The sequence below is a fragment of the Gymnogyps californianus genome, chromosome 1, assembly GCF_018139145.2.
Source record: "Gymnogyps californianus isolate 813 chromosome 1, ASM1813914v2, whole genome shotgun sequence".
Classification (NCBI taxonomy): Eukaryota; Metazoa; Chordata; class Aves; order Accipitriformes; family Cathartidae; genus Gymnogyps; species Gymnogyps californianus.
This window is the reverse complement of record NC_059471.1, coordinates 128,745,856-128,763,273: the sequence shown is the minus strand read 5'-3', so window position 1 is coordinate 128,763,273 and position 17,418 is coordinate 128,745,856. Positions and strand designations below refer to the sequence as shown.

Sequence of the window (17,418 nt, the reverse complement as noted above, 5' to 3'; positions counted from 1 at the left end):
CTTAAGTCACCTGCTGGCTATGGCCATTTCCAGAAAGGTCAGATAAGCAGCTGAGTGAGTTGTTCCCCTCATGTTGACCCCATAATGAAACAGTCCAGGCAGAAGACCTCTGGGCTTGCCTTTGCCATAAGGCAATGCTGCCTTACTGAATGTGTTAGTCTCAATGTCTTAGTTCTGAACTTGGTAGAGCAGGGGCTTAGGTCAGGGGCACTTAACTACAATACACAAAGTGCAATCCCTGGGGTGTTGGTTATTCTGGTGTGATCATCCCCAGTGCCCCCATCCTGCCTTCTAAACGACAGAAGTATTCTCCTGTCGAAACTGATGTATATTGTATACGCGATTCAGTATTTTTTGGCAAAAAACTTTGTCATCTTTCTGACAGCTTTCCAGCCCTTACTCCAGGATGTCATTAAATGAGACAATTTCATCAGAACCAGCTGTGATAGTCCTGATATCACCTCGCCCTTTGCTACTGGGCATTGGCAGCACCTGCAGACTTCAGGGATGATGAGCAAGAGATTTCTTTAACATGTGCCAGACTTGGCAGACTCAGTATGTTGTTGGCTACAGCTGCTAGTTAAACTCCTGGTCCTATGTTGTTTAACTTACCCTAATAGAACACAGTTTCTGTCCTGAAGAGCTGTGGGCAATTAACACTGCCTCTCTTGAAACCTACTATAGGAATGTAGCCTGATTGCTTGTTGGCTAGTAGTAGGAAACAATAAGTTGTCTGAGGGGAAGGGGCATACATGTAAAACAGGTCCTTGAGAAAGAGGGAAGCCAGAGTTGGCTCTGCTGTCCTTCTTCCTGACCAAAGGGAAGTATGAGGAGAGGACAGATGGCAGCTCTCCAATGATAACTTACAAGGACTGCCTGCTGTCCTCCTGTGACAATCTGGTGTACACCTGATGGTCACTTCTCTGTCGTCTCTAGAGGGGTGAATGTGCCACCACTAACCTGGAGTTGTTGCATCTAACCAGGAGGCATGGTAAGAGCTGCAGACCAGCCATCAAAAATAATGCCTTTGTTCAGTAACAATTCCCACTGTCTGCTGGTGGAACCATATTCTGGTTAGGAAGGGATTGGTGAAGGTTTTTCTACGAAATCTTAACTCTCATATTCAAGGTAATCTAGGATTGAGGTAAGTCATATAAAATACGATCAGCCTCCCTTGAGAAAGGCACTAAAATAGATTCTTGCCTCTTTCAGATATTTAAGATTAAAAAAATCAGATGAGTGAAAGAATCACAGTAGATTCATCGGCAGTAGAATCACCTTTATCTTTTGCAGCTGTACTTATTAACTTAAATGGGAATGAAAATTTTTCCTTAAGTCTGTGGCTTGGACTCCTCTAGTGAGACTGTCATGGAAGTGTCCCCTTTCATCTTTCTTCCCACACCCTCCCCATGTGACTAGACATTCAAGGATGGATGCTCATGAGGGGGTTTGAATTTCCATCTGAAGTCATGCCTTTTTGATGCTTCTGTAGTGCTTATTTCTGCTTCCTCCTGTGCAGGAGGCTGGAGACCACAGGGTATGAGAATCAGCTGGTGGCAGACAGCAATGTGAGAAGCCAGAACATTGGGACTGTTGCACAGCATAGCATTTTCAGATAACTTATTGGAAGACTTGTACAGGAGAGGCATTAAGGATAGATGATTCTGCCCTTCTGGGGATGTAAACAGTACAGGTGACTTGACAAACTCTTTTCTCTGCAAGTTTCTTCCGAAAAGTGCTTAATTGTTAGCACTTTGGCTTTGGTGGATTCTACCTTCCAGCAGGCTCTTAATGGACTGATAAGCTTCATCTAGTCTGAAGCTCCTCCACCACCTGCATAAGGCTTGCTGCTCTGATTGTAAAGAAAATCCATACAGAAACTGAGGGTGTTTAGTACAACCTCTCTGATATTTCTGTAGTAACTTTTTTTTTCTGGGGGAAGTGGCACAGCTCTAGACCTAAGCTCTTTGCTTTTGTGTCACTTTTATGATATCATAGAGGTGCACCAAACTCCTCTGCAGAAATTCTGTGGAGCTCTGGGTTGAAAACAGCCTGAGGTAGTTCCTGATTTTAAAATTGGATCTTTAAGACTATCCTTGAACTTCTATTTATTGATCCAGACCTTGCTGTTTTCACGTCAGTATTTCAAATGGCTAAAACCATCCTAGCTGCCCCCACAGTTTTAGTTCCTCCTGAGTTATCTGCTAAAGGTTAGGGCTCATTTGAGCTTTGGCAAATGATGAAATAATGTGCTATTTAAGTGTTAATGTGGGGCTAATAGCCCATGTGGATTCACTTCAGTTCCTTCTGCTTCGTTCCTCCTAGGTTTACTTTCACTGTAGTGCATCAGCCTGTGTCACAGACGCTATGAAATCCTGCATACCTCACCGACCTCCTGAGAGGTAAAATCTTTTCTTTTTTCTTTTTTTTTTTTTTTTTGAGGCAGTACAAAAATACGAGGCACCAACACTGTTTTCCTGTAGTGAAGGTGTGGCTTCAAATGCCTTGTGCCCTGAAGTTTAGGGTACCAGCTCAGACTGTGGATGTAGGTAAATCTGTGCAGGGATTTCTTAAGCCATACCGTGTCAAAAGTTGAAGGTTATCTATGTATCCGTGTGCTTGTACTAGCCTTCCAGGAAGCTTCTCTGAATTTTCTGGAGCCTCTGTGGTTGAAGACCAGAAGTGAGGTTGTACTGATTTTTAGGCAACCACTATATCCTTTGAGAATGAAATGGCATTAAAGGCCATTCAGTCTAAAATGTGAGATGGCATGGAAAGCTGTGAGCATTTGCAAAGGCTCATATATAAACAGGAGAACTTAACTAACTGGTGGGTTTAGTTGGTTCTTTTTGAGGATAGGTGCTCCTAACCAACTGACTGGAAGGAGAAGGAATGGCTGAGCCCATCTGTGTTCTGCCTCCTATTTCACATCAGGATCCAAGTCCATCTTGGAGAAACTCTGGCCTACCCTATCACTCAACACAGGATCACTTAATGATGTCTTCAATTTCTTGTGTTCCTTCTGAAGCTGCAGCAAGCTATGGATTTTGAAAAGCATTATAACTAGGATTAACTTGCAAGTTCCTTATTGTAAGTCTGCATGGGCTGTTATTACAAGAGTAAACTGTAGTACTCCTGCAGAGTCAAGTGAGTTAAGTAACCACAAGTCCTCCCATGTTAGAGTGTTGGCCTTAATACTGACTTCAGGGTGGATATTTACAAAGGGTTGACCTTGAGAGATAGCAACCAATATTTGTAACATCAGTGCTATCCTGAGGAGCAGAAGAATGATCCTCTGTCTCCTGTTGCAGTTCTGGCCTTCATTAGAAGGCTTCTGTTACCAGCTCTCGTAGTGGCTTATGTTGCTCTAGAGGTAAGCATTGCTTAAGCGTTGCTTTGCTTCTGGATTATCTGAAGCAATGGCTGTAGTTCCAATACTTGCGGTGCCTGGATCCTAACTCTGAATTACCAAAGCTCTGACAATCTTTGAATTGCTCTTGCTACCGTGTATGTGAAGTTTTTTGAAATTGTTTAGAACATTAAAAACATTTTTAGAGGACATGATGATTCTGTAGACAAAGTATGTTCATCTGATCTGTATGAATATTAAAAAAATTCTGGTGTTTTTCTCTTCCTGCCTCTCCTGTACCCGGATATTTTTGGCCCTGATTCTGTAGCCTCCCTCCTCTCTTCCTGCCCTGTTTCAAAACTCCTTCTCTCCTACATCCTTTAAAGTGCATTTTCATTCTACAGAGACTCTCACCCTCATCAGCTCTGACAGCCTCAGATCCTTGCTGGTCTATTAATTTAATATTCATGAATATAAGCAGAAAGGGCTCCAGTCTCTTACCACCAACCTGTTCCTTGGTCAGGACAAGGGGCAAAGTCTTGCCTGCTGTGATCATTAAGTATTTCTTCTAAGGCCTGGTTAAGTCCATAACAAGCCAACCATCTGCAGGGCATGATACCATTTACTTGTGTCTGGGAAATTTAAGACCCAGTGTGAAGTCTATTTGCATACTTTGAATATTGACCCCTGCTTATAAGATAGGACACAATTTTTATGAAGTGTTTTGGGGAGAATTAAATCTTTTCTTCTTCCATTTCACCCTTCCTCCCCTGTCCAGTCCTACTTCTTGGGGGATTATCTCAAAATGTAGCCTTGAAACAAGCACTGAAAAATGGAAAGGCTCCAGGTACTAACCTGGAACTTGCAGTCAAAGGCAGAATGGGAGGACTGTGTTATGCTTGTAGCTAGTGTTATTTTCTAATGTATAAGTCAAGGTAGTTACTAGGTGCAGTTGAGTTTGAACTGTTCCCTGTGTTATCGTAAAGGTATGGAGTATACTACAGACACTTACAGAAATGTGATGGAGACAAGGCAGGTCCCAGAACTGCTGAAGAGGAGTTGGAAAATAAGAGATCTCAGCTCCTGAGTATGAAGCAGGCGGGGAGAAAGGAGTAGCCCCTCTTAGAGCAATGCTGATGTTTGTCCCTGAAATTCATACTGCCTCCTAAGCACTTTTGCTGTCTGTTTTTTGGAAGCAGATGAGTTGTACATTTGTGTGAGTAGGTGACATAAAATATGTCTGTGTAACTGTGTAGACAGCCCCTACAATCTTTTGTAGCCCTTTGACCATGTGTTTGCTTCAACTTGGAAAGTCCAAGTACTGTTTCTCCCACAAGGTTAACCTCAATTTGAAAACAAAGTAACATTAATATTTAGAAACTACCTATAATAGCAACAAGATGTGTTGTTGTTTGTGTGCTAGCAGTTGAGCGTGATTCTTCCTTATCGCAACTCAAGCCACATGTGACTAGTTACGGTGACACTGTATGATGATCCTGTGGCCTAGTGATACTAGTTCCACTGCAGTGCAACCCTTCTCTATTCCTTCCATGCTAGTTTTAGAGTCTAGCACTACTTTGGCTAGCTGAGACTGACTGCAAGGGCTTGGGAAGATTGATTTGGAATTCAAAAGGATTTTGATCAAGTGGAGATACTGTCCAAAATGAACCAGATGGAATTCAAGACAAGTGTACAGATTTGCCCTTAGGAAGGAGAAATGAAATGCATGAATACAAATGGGGGATGACTCTCTCAGCAGCAGTGCTAAGGAAGACCTGTTGGATTAAATGATCTGCAAATGGCAAGTGTCTCATTCCATCTTCAAAGGAAAAAATGAGGGAGGAGAGAAAGTCCTGAAGGAAGGATTAGAATAATGCTTGTATATAGGGAAGGAGGGGAGTACTTCTAAGGAGGCTTTAGCTGGAGCATTTTGCTCAGCCTTGGTAAGAGTTTTGGAGAAACGGGCTCTAGGGAAAAGGAGCATTGTGAGGACAGCCTCTCAGATGAAGCACTGAAACACAGAGATGGGAATATAAAAGGGCTCATTTACTGGAGACTTGGGGGTAGGGGGGGAATGCTAAGTAACTTACCCTCTGTGTGGGTGAGGAGAGTATGAAGTAAGGGCAGACAGTTCACTCTAATAGATGCCTCAAGAAGGCGTTAGAATCATCCTCACTTTATTTTTTAAGTGGTTGGATAAGGATCTTCAGAAATAGCCAAGGTAGGGCTGTCTACTTCCTTAAGGAAGGATAGGAGGGGCTTTCCTGCCCTATGTTTTCATGATCTGTCAATGATTAGTCAGATTATGACTACTTGATTTAACCTCAAGAGAAGATATTCTTAATTTCTAAATCAAAACTGCTATTCAAGAAAAATGAGTAGTGGCTTTGGGACCTTCCTGTGCCAGCTTCTCATTTATTCCTTTCTATTTGCAAGTTGTGTTCGCTGGGTAGGGACCATACGGTTGCTGCGGTGCCAAGACTGTCCTCCAGGGTGCTAGTATTGGAGACATATCCAGAATTTACAGTCTCTGCCCATCTTTTTGCTTGTCTCCAGGATCAATGTAACTCAAACTTACTTGTAGGTCTCCCATTCAGGGTCAGGGTTCAAGAGTCATCTGCTTTCTGAACTCTACCCTGCTCTGTTATTCTGTTTTTTATATTGGAAGAGTTGTTACGAAGTGGATACTACAGGCGCTAGCTGACAAACTACAGGCTAGTAAAACACTGACCTGAGAGACAGCTAGCAACTGAGGCTAGGATATGAAAGTAGAAAATCCTGTAAACTACGGTTGTAAATGCACTGCAGATGAAATGGCCTTCCTTGCATTGCTGCAGCAAGACTAGGGACTTTATCAAAGGTAGCTTACAGGATATGTCAATCTTGTGTACAGCTGCAGTTAAAGAAAAGACAGGCCTTAATAAATCTCTTAACTGAAATATGCTTTCCTTCCCTCTCACCTCTGCTGTCAATGGCTTGCTTTCGGTTACCTAAAAGGAGTGGTTGTATGTGCAGAAGAATCTCAAGATTATTTTCCTGCCCTTCCTCTTTCCTTTAGTAACTTGCTCAGTCCTTCACTCTGTTCCTCGACAAAGGCTGTTTTCCCAGAGAAACTGGACAGTAGCCAAAAGGCCACAGTAGTTCAATGAAAGTATTGAGTGACTGAACTGAAGTGTTTGGAGTAATGCTTCAGAAATGTCCTGGTTAGAAGGAAAGGCATGGCCCAGGCAAGAGTGGCTGCTAATCTTGCTTTTCCCCATGGTTGTGTGAGCTCTGGGAGAATGATATACCATCACGTACAGCTCTCTTGTAGCAGATACACACCCTTGTTCCAGTGAATATGGAGATAATGTGGGCAACCTTCTTCCCTGTGAAGAGAGGGAGAGGGTCTTGCTGAGACAACAAAAAATTATGCAGGACACAAAGGCGGCAGTCTTCTCCTTTTGTGAAACGATCTTTCTGAATATCCTGGGCAACTTTTATCTGCAGCATCAAATATTGACTGTGGCTGTTCTTGAGGTAATCTCCAACTACTGCTGTGGCAAATGAAGTCCCAGGGACCCATGATCTGGGGGTGCTTCATACAGCAACCACCAGGAGCAGAATAGGTCACAGGGAGCTGCCTGCCATCCTGAGCAGGGAGCAGAGCAGCTGAACTGGATCGCTAACTCAGAATCCTAGCATGGAGTACTCTTGTAGTACATAGTAAGTTTTTTCCAAATTGTCCATATTCTGTTTTAATACTGTGCTGCTAATTGTAACAGCCATGTACTGTGGAATTTGCTCAAGATGCTCAGTAAAACATCTGCTGACACTTTCAAGCTTGTGCTCTTCCTGAATGGCTTAAGACTATTGCCCTACTACCTAGGTGTCCAGGAAATCTGGACTGTAGCTGCCCAAGGGTGGGGTAAAGGAGGATGGTGGTAGGGTTACAATTGCTGGTAGTTTCTAGTCTGGGTAGTTTCTGACTAGCAGCTACAGCTAATGCTGTGACCATGGGGGACTGTGACAAAAGGTACTTACTGGTTTTCCTTAAATGTATAGTGATAATATACAGTTGCTGATATGACTGCCTAAGGAGATCTTGGCGCTTTCTAATACAACATTAAGCCTTCTCCATGTACATCTTGCTGCATTCTAATGTGTCTCGCAAATGCTTCAGTAGGCAGAGACTACAGTGAAAAAGGTATCATATTCTGTTAATGCCAGTAGCTCAGTAACAACCTGTGTGAGATGCTTAGTCAGGCTGCAGCTGTCATGCTGAACATCTTTCCCATTGCAGGCGTTAACTTCATGCTATGTAGATACAACAGAGCTGTTCTCCTACCTGAGGAAATACACTGGGGGAAATGTGCATGTGTACATTAATAAACTGCCCCCCCCCCCATTTGCCTAATGAGGTACCTCAAAACGCTGAGGCTTTTTTTATTAATGTGCATAGCTAATTCACCCCCTGCTGGTGCAATGGAGAAATGAAGATATAGATTTGAGATGGTATCAAGTGACTGACAGCTCTGAGGTCTGGGCTTGTGTCCTCTGATTCCTCATCTGCACTGGCCATTAGTCAAGGTACTTTTTCCTTACACTCAGTGTCTGTCTTAGAATTTGATCATCAAATCCATTGTGAAATTCCAGAATTATTTTGGCAGTGGTAGACTACCAACAGGCAGTAGATGATCTCTCAGACATAAGGGAAAGTGTAGTGTAGCAGAAATGGAGGAAATCCAGCATTCGACCGATCAGTGAGGGTTTTATATCATCTGCCTTCTACCTACTTCTGTTACCAGATTCCTGCCTGTGACCTGATATGCCTCAAAACTCTTAAAATTATCACTGCTTGTGTAATTTGGGATAGTTACAGACCTAAATCAAAAGTCTTCATAGATGGACCTATAAGATCTTTAAATATGGGCTGCTTTCATTTGAAAAGCACTTTGACTGATCAGAAGCCAGAAAGCAAGATCTCTGTCCACATCTGAATACTAACACTCAAAACAGCCTCACTCCCAAACTCTTGGGGTTCAAGTGAGGCGTTTGATACTGGATTACTTTGAATGGAAAACTTCAAACTGGCTGCTAATCTTTTCTGAGTCAAATGTATCAAATCGTACAGTAACACTTACCTTTTTAAGATGCAAGTGCAATAAGGTGAAAGCCTTATAACTACAACTGATTTAATGAAAACCCTTTAATCCCATTAGTCAGTGAAGCACTATGAGAGCCCCTTCTGTCAAACCTGTGCTTCAGACATGCTGTGGCCTCAGGCTATGTTTTGGAATTGAAGTTTTAGCTTTCTGAATCCCAACCTGATCGGCAACTTAAGTGTAGTCATTAGAGTGGCGATTTTGAGCCTCTTTCCATTTGTGGGCACTGCAGATGTGTTCATTCCAGGGGTGGTATAGATCCCGGTGTGGTGAATTGGGCCCAACTGGTAATAAACTTAATTCTCAAAGTCACCTCTTCCAGATTCCCCCCAGGAACAGTTTATACCAGAGCTCCAAGGATAGAGCTGAAAAGTACTGTTAGACTATAGGCAGAGGTAATATATGGTCTTTCCACTCTGCCTTTCCCATCAGGGTGTTAAAGCTCTGCAACAAAAGGATCCATTCACTGTGGTGTGGATTGCTTTGATGTTTATATGTCCCCTAGTGCCAGGCTTATCTCTTTTAGGCAGAAATGCAGCTTGCTGTTTATTTACCTGTCCCAAATCCAGCTGCCTCTCCCAACCTTTTAACGCATCTCTTCATAGAGAGCAGGTCAGTAAATCTAGCCACAGAGCTGTGTGTGCTAATGCTGCTCTGTGTCCATACTGTCTGCTTTGTCCAGGAGCAAGACTTCATGCCTCAATTCACCACGCGCCTATCCAGCCACTCATGTGAGGGTGGCATCCCTCATAGTTTGGTATTCACAGACTTGTTTCAGCTAGCCCTCTTTGAAGGAAAATACTCTGTGTAGCTCTTCAGCTCTGGTGTTATTAAACCAGGAGGAACAGTGTGAAAATGCCTTTGGGCCTTGATACGTTGCAGATTATTAATATTAGGAGAGAGACTCTTAGATTGGTACTTTGCTTTCTTCTCTACCTGAGGAACTGGTTCCCCACTGCTTTCTGGGAAATTCTCAGTCTATCCCTGACAATGGCACTTGCCTTGTATGTCCTCACTGTGAACTTCCCTAGCTGTTTTGAGGGAACCAGGGGAGACTGGAAAGAGGAAGGCTAATAACGTGCATTTCTTGTGTTAGAATGGGAGGAGCTACAATAAAGGTGCATTAAAGGTAACATAACTGAAAAGGATGGAAGACAACTAATAGATGTGCCAAAACTGGTATGAAGGAAGAAGTAATGGGAAGGTCTGGGTGTGGAAAGACCAGAATGACCAGGAGAAGGTGGGCTGTAAGAGTGGCATATGGTATTGGCACCTGGAGTAGCAGGTCATTCAGATCCCAGCTCATTTACTTCCAGCCTCCCAGGATGCCTAGGTCAAGGGGAGACAAAAAGGAAAGCCTTCAATTTATGCAGAGATGGTGGCAGGAAGGTAAGTGGACAGACTAACTCCTGTCTTGGTGCCTGAATGCTGGACAGACCACTTCTACTCATGTACCTTAGTGCTTTGTGAACAGGTAGCAAAGACAGTGTGAGTAAAATCAGTTTTGGTTTTGAAACAGACACTCTCTCCTCTGAGGTCTCATCTTGTGCCTGTGATGTTGCAACTTCATTTGCTACCCCACCGTTCCCAAAGGCTGAGTCAACTGTGCCGATCTATATCCTCAGTGCCATCTCTAGCTAAGCAGCTTCAGTCTCCATCTATCCTTCCAGCAACAGAGCTTTTCCTAATATTTAAATCAAATCTCTTTTACTGCAATTATATCCTGGAGGTTCTTGCTTGGTCTACCACACATACAGAACGTATAATAATTCAACTTTTCAATGAAGTTTTACATGTCATCTTGCCCCTGTCTCTACTCTTTTGCTGAACAAGCCCAACCCTTGATCTTCATTCATACATTCATACCACTGGAGTAGTTGTAATTGATGTGTGTCTGTCTTGAGGCAGGATGTCACCAAACTAGGTGTAGTACTGCAAATGGCAATTTGAGAGCACTGAATATGGTGGAAAAGTTAGTATAAACTCACTAGTGAGGAGCCAGATCGTTAGAGAAAACAGAAACTAGTGAGATGACATTTAATTGATAAATACAAGCCATTGTAATTGATTAAGGCTGAATACAGTCTGCAAAAAGTCTATACTTTTCCTCTTTTTAAAGAAATTATTGGTCTTTTGAGAGAAGCTGATGAAAATTTCAGGGTTTGGGGGGGGATCACATTCTTTGGTTCTGAGTGAAATGATTTGTTTTGCTTTTAAAGTTCTGAGAAAATTTAGTAGAATTCTAAGTAAAATGTTGTTTCAAAGTACGTTATTCTGCTTTTAATACAAATTTCACCACATCTCACTTCATTGAAACTGCTTTTTAACTAGTACGCTTGGGTGAGCTGGACGTAAGTTCCAGAAATGTTCTGCTCCAAATCACTTCTTTTCAAATGTAGGAGGAATATATATATATGCATGTATAGGTGTGTGTAACATGTTTAGATAGATATATATAAACTTTACCTATCCCATCCAAAACATGCATTTACTTTGCACGAAGCAAAAAAGCAGCAGCTGGTGACGCTGAAAGTGGCTATGGAGGCTGCTAAGCAGAAGGTAAATCTAAGAGTGCTCCAATTTGGGACTTCATGTGTGAAAGTGTCATGGCATGGAGGTGGGAGGAACATCCTCTTTACATAGCTCTAGTGTAACCACTTTTAAAATGCAACATTGCAGTTTGGACACCTGACTTACAGAATATCTGGCAGGTTGAGTGGAGTGCAGAGCAAGAACGTAATCAAGGGTTGGAGTGACCTTATTTACAAGGACAGATTTAAATATGTACAGCTTGGCTAAGTTATGAAGAAAGGATTTGCACTAAATGTCTAGACATTTGGAGAGCTGTAAAGCCTGGAAAGCACAGGCCTGATTAAGCACAGGCCACCTAAGCTAAAATTTCACAATGGACGGCAGAAAACCGCATGATGGTGAGATGTCTTAACTTGCCAACTGGTCTCCTTGGTGAGACAGGAGGCATCCTGTGGCATGGGGCTTTTGCAATGTGCCTGAAAAAGAGCAGCAGCAAATGTGGGTACACATCCCTCCCTGTAGAAACTCTACTGCACTCGCCAAGGGTTCCAAGTGAGCCAATATTTCTTCTTCCAGATAAACATGCTGCATAATGGAAGAGCATAAGCAGAGCAAGCTGAGTCACTTTTCTGTTACAAGTCTTCAAAGAGAAGCTGTGGTTAAAGGCGTGAGTTTTGATGATTTCTTCAACTTGGAATCATTCTGAATTTGTTGAGACATCTCATTTTTAGGCTAAATGAAAAATTCTGGATTCCTAGTTCTCATCAGACTGTTCTGAAATCTGTCTGAAGAGTGGTCAGTGTTCAGACCTCCAGTCACAGAATGATTCAGGCTGGAAGGAGATTGTCTAGTCTTACTCCCCTACTGACTGCAGGGTCAAGTATAGCATGTAGCTCAAAGCTGTGTCTGGATGGGTTTTGAATAGCTGCCAGGCTAGAGACTCCACAGCCTCTCTGGGCAACTTGTTCCAGTGTTTGAGCACCCTCACTGTAAAAAGTTTCGGTTTTCTTATGTTTAAAGGGAATTTCCTGTATTTCAATTTGCACCTGCTGCCTCTTGCTCTTTCACTGGATACCACTAGCTAGAGTCTGACTCTGTCTTCTTTACTGCCTGCCATCAGGTATTTATATTGATGAGATTCACCCTAAGCCTTCTCTTCTTGAGGTTAGACAATCCCAACTCTGTCAGCCTCTCATATATTAGATGCTCTGAGTCCTTAATCATCTTAGTTGCCCATTGCTGGACTCACTCCAGTATGTCCATGTCTTTATTGCATTGGGGAGCCCAGATCAGGGCACAGCACCCCAAACATTGTATCTCCAGTGCTGGGTAGAGGGGAAGGATCACTTCCCTTGACCTGCTGTCAATGCTTTTCTTCACAGGAGGCTGCTGACTGCCTTTGCCACAAGGGCACATTGCTGGCTCGTCATCAGCTGCTTGTTTGACAGGACTCTGAGAGCCTCTTCTGCAGAGCTGCTTTCCCACCAGTCGGACCCCAGCATGTACTGGTGCATGAGGTTATGTCTCCCCTGGATGCAGGACTCTGTGTTTCCCTTTGGGCTTCTTGAGATTCCTGTCGTCTCAATTCTTTAGCCTGGCAAAGCCCCTCTGAATGGCAGCACAACCTTCTGGTGCATCAGCCACTCCTCCCAGTTTTGTATCTTCTGCAAATTTGCTGAGAATGCACTCTGCCCCATTGTCCAGGTCATTAATGAAGATGTTAAATAGTATTGGACTGCCTGGGGTACACCACTAGTGACCAACCTCCAGCCAGGCTTTGTGCCACTGATCACAACCCCTTAAGCCCAGCACTTCAGTCAGATTTCAGACTCACTTTCCACTTATCTAGTCTGTAGTTCATCAGTTTGCCATTGAGAATGTTATGGAAGACAGTTTTGAAAGCCTTGCTAAAGCCAAGATAAACAATATCTATTGCCCTTCCATCATCTTCTAGTCATTTCCTTGTAGAAGGGTATAAGGTTGGTCAGGCATGATTTCTACTTCGTAATCCATGCTAGATACTCCCAATTATTCTTTTTTTTATCCTTAATATATTTGGAAATGGTTTCCAGAAGTATTTGTTCCATCACCTTCCCAGGAATCGAGATAAGGCTGATGGGCCTGTAAGTGCCCAAATCTCCTTGCCTTTCTTGAAGATAGGAGTGGTATTTGCTGATCTGGAAATTATCAGTGGAAACCAAGTGCATCAATCCACTTCCCTTTTTTTACCTGGTTTGGGAAAATTTGTGTTTTACCTGGAAAAATATAACAAGTTTTAAAGCCATTTCTTGGGCTGGAAGAGATGCTTCCATAATGAAGCTTGGGCAAGTGTAAGGAAGTCAGTGAGTGGAGTCAGATCCTGCAAGTTGTAGTTGGGAGCCGATAAAACTTGCGCTCAAGAGCTCGATGCCACTGAACTGAGTGTTGCACCACTTCTTCCCTAAGAAGAGTGTTTCACTACTTCTTCCCTTTCTCATGCCAAAGGCAATTATCATCGAGTAACTGGCCACCACAGCCTCAGAGTGACACGAAGGGCTCCCTCTTTCAAACTGCAGGGCGGGAAGGGACCGCAGGACTGGCCTCTCCTCTCCTTGTTCTCCCTGCTGCTTTTGTTCTCTGCCTTAATTCCCTTTTGAAGGGCTGATATTTTATTCAGCAGCCCCTGCTGTGCTGGAGTCTGTGACAGAAGTTTCTCAGACAAAATGCTAACAGCTGGTCTTTGAAACTCCAGGAATGCTAGTCGGAGAGGTGAGGGTGGCAGGGAGCAATGCAGAGGGGGAGAAGAGAGAGGCAAGAGGGGGGGCAGGAAGTGCACTATTTGTTAGGAATAATGAGGCAAAAATATGACAGAGGTTTTTATTGCAAATAATAGTGAACTTCAAACAACAGCGGAGAGTCATTAAAAAAACCACAGCAACAGAGTTAAATAAAGGCATAATTAGCCAGCACCATGAAGGTGGAATTTACTGCTCCAGAGATTCTTAAGGGAGAGTCAATAAATTCACAGCTGGTTGGGGGTTTTTTGTTGGTTTTTTTTTTTCCTTCTTTCCCCTCAGGAACAGAAGAAAATGTGAATGAGCCCAGGGCTGTTCTCAAGGTTTTGGCGGGATTTCTCTCCTTGTTGGCACAAACCGCAGCCTCTGTCTCAGCAGAGACAAGGCTGCCAGATCTGCTCTCCTGAGGGGGCTGGGATGATTTGTGAGCGGCAGGACTGAACGCTATGTGTGTTTGGGATTAAACCGATGAGTAAGTGTGTCTGGTCCTAGGGCAATTCCAAGAAAATATAGGAAAAGGTGTTTCAAGTCCTGCATGCACCTTAGCATGGGTGTGTGTAAGTCTAGATATGTGTATATTAGGATATCAGGGTGTGTTACTCCTGTTCTTTGCTTTTGCATAGGTGGCTGAATCCTGCAAGTTTCTCTCTGTTGTGAGTTTGAGCTATCACAATGTGAGCTCTGACCCATGTGTGCATGTAGAAGCAGGCTGTTGCATGTGGATCCCTGCACAAGAGGTGGCATGTGGGTCCACTCTGCCATGCGTGGGCACAGAGTGGGGCTGATTTTAAAAAGTAACAAACCATACGTGTCATTACAGCAGCAGCAAAATTCTATAGAGGTATATCTACATGAGATACCCCTCCTGTTTTCCTTCCCTCCCCAGTGCCATCCATATGTTCCTCACAAACGCTCCCCCCCCCCGGAAAAAATGCAGGTTTGTTCTGAACTGATTCTGAACTGTGTTTCCCTGGGGTGCATTGCTTTCACAGATTGCCTTTCCAACACCCCCTTCTCCACTGTGTGCTAGGTACAACTGAAGACCTATAAAACCATAAGGCAATGCAGTGAGTTTTGTCTGGTCAACTTGAGGCAGCAACCTGTGTAAGCCCAGTGCCTCAGTGTGTTACTGGAGCCATAATCGGGCCAGGAAGCCATTCCTGTAAGCAGCTGTGTTAGAGGGACATTCAGTTTGTTGAAACAATTTAAAATAGAACATTTCATGCTACTTCTGTTAAACTAAATGCTTTGATTTTGAGATCATCAAAAAGCTTTGTTTTGATCAAAAATGTCAACATTCTGAATTGGAATTTCCATTCCATGGGGAAAAAAAAGGCATTTCAACTTTTCATCACCAGCTTATGATGAAAAAAATCTTTAGGTTTCCCAAGAGATGAAAAAAATCTTAATCTCACTAAGTTTTTCTCTGCATTACACAGTGACTTCCATCAAATTATCTACAGAAGAGAATTGTTTTCCTTCCCCACTTCTAACCAAAGTGCAGAAAAGGCTCCTGTGCTTGATGTCACTTGAAGCAGCCAGTTCTGTGCTCTAAAGCATCAGAGGTTCAAAACCAAAATCTGAGTGAAAGCAGTGTTGTCTTCTGTAGAGCTCTGCTCGTGCACCTAAGCATGCTACCAGTGGAGCAGACACCCGCTGTTGGGGCTGAGGGCATCTGTAACTCTGCCAACATCCAACCTGCCATGTGAAGGCAGATGACTTAGTCTAACAGGCAGTTAGGGAGCGTGAACTAAGGAATGTGACGCTTCTACTGCTTCTCCTACACCCAAAATTTTTATGCCAAGTCTGACTTTTTGTCTACATGTGCAAAAACACAGACCACAACTGGACGGGCAGAGCTGAAGTACAGTAGTGTAAGAAAGAAGAATGACTCTCTAAGATGAGAGGAGAGACTGAAACTGTGAGACACTTCCTACTCCCATGGCTAAAAGACAAATGATTTCAAGAAGGACCTTTCTCTCAGATTATCTGCTGTGATAAACGCTTTTCAGCAAAAAGGTAATGAGAAAAAGCAGTGCCTAACCCCAGGGGAAAGGAGAGAGACAACAGAGATCGCATCGTGCTATCCGTATGCCACCAAATCAGCAATTGATGCTAATGAAAAACAGACACGGGAGATAAAATCACAGCCGCGCATTGAAGCCTTGCTCTGAGAAGCCTGTACCTACCTCTGATGGAGACCTGGAGCTCTTCTTTCTCTTTACACCATAACATATGTGCAGCTTATCTCTCCCAGTAAAACGCTCTTGAGCGGAACTGCAGTGAGTGCTGCGTGGGGTGGGTGTGTGAACAGGTCTGCATGTGGGAGAACATTTGTGTGCTTGCCTGTGAGGGTATGAGAGCCCCATGAGCATCTCTGTACCTGTGGGAGGCATAGGACTGGGTGTATCAACCCCTTCGCACCTGCTGCTAGGAGTTAATAGGATTAGTCTGAGGTTTTGAAAGAGCTGCTGTTAAAGGCTTTTTGTGTTAGCTGAACATGTGGGTTACACATGGCACCTCGCTCTGCCTTGTAGGGGGTTTGGTGGAAGAAATCAGAAGGACCACGTGTACTGAGAAGCTGCTACAGGGTATTATCTTCACCACAGATGGTATTATTCCTGCAAGTGAAGCAACCAAGGGGAACCGGAATTGGATATTGAGGTCACGGAGGGAAACGGCATGAGGCATCACTTACATGCTGGGAGCAAATATTAAGGGATACTAGGGTTTGACTCATGAGGTTTTAAAGTAGTGCTCTGAAACCACCACATATCATATATGCCTGGCAGGGACAGAGAGAGGGAGGGTTGTGGGAATTAGGGGACAATCACAGGCGTATTCTGCCTGTCGTCCTGTAAGTTTCTAGAAGAATTATGGGAATGACTGGACCACCCAAGTGGGCGTCGTGCAGGGGCTGGGGTGGGCTGGGAGGTGTGTGGGTAAGGACAGCATGCTGCACCAAGGCAGCCAGGGCTGTCTCTCAGGATGTACTCTGTGCAAGGTACACCTGTACCATGTACTCTGTGCCATGAGCTCAGCATTTGCACGGCAAGTTTGTTTTCAGTCTGCTGCAAACATCTAGAGTTTGGCAGCAAACTGTTGTGAATTTGCGGAGAGTGGTAGCCTTTGCTTAACAAAGAAAAGTAGAAGAAACAGACATGCATGAAAATAGAGGTATATGTATATGAACACATGGTCCTAGCCACAAAAAGCGTTTGAAATGGTTGCGCTGACCCAGCTGGTGTGGGTTTAGATCTATAATTGCAGTGGTTCTCATGACACTTCCTCTTTCCAAAAGCTTTCTGGCAGAGACAACTTATCTGGCATGAACAACAGTGTGAAATGAAGATAAATGAAGAATATGGGCACATGAATCCCTTGTAGGCTGCGTTGATCTTATTCAGATGAAAGTTTTCAGGTACTGTTTTGTACTGTTTTTCCTCCTCTGTAACTAGAACAGCAGCAATGCAAGTAGCAACTGAAGTAATCAGTAGAGGAAAAAAGCAGACCTGCAGTTAGTATGTCACCTTAGGGTTTAAGAGAGCCCAGCTCATGTCCTCCTCCTGCTGTAAACTGGTGTATACCCACCTTGAAAAAGAAGAGGCATCACTTCACT

General features: G+C 43.6%; 1 long non-coding RNA gene across 1 annotated transcript; it reads left to right on the top strand.

Moving 5' to 3' along the window:
- The first annotated feature begins 868 nt into the window (after window positions 1–868).
- On the top strand, window positions 869–13,044 carry LOC127026588 (uncharacterized). The gene is made up of 4 exons (XR_007767761.1): window positions 869–991; window positions 2,326–2,402; window positions 11,602–11,692; window positions 12,408–13,044. It is a non-coding gene; the product is annotated as an uncharacterized LOC127026588 (long non-coding RNA).
- The last annotated feature ends 4,374 nt before the right edge of the window (window positions 13,045–17,418 follow it).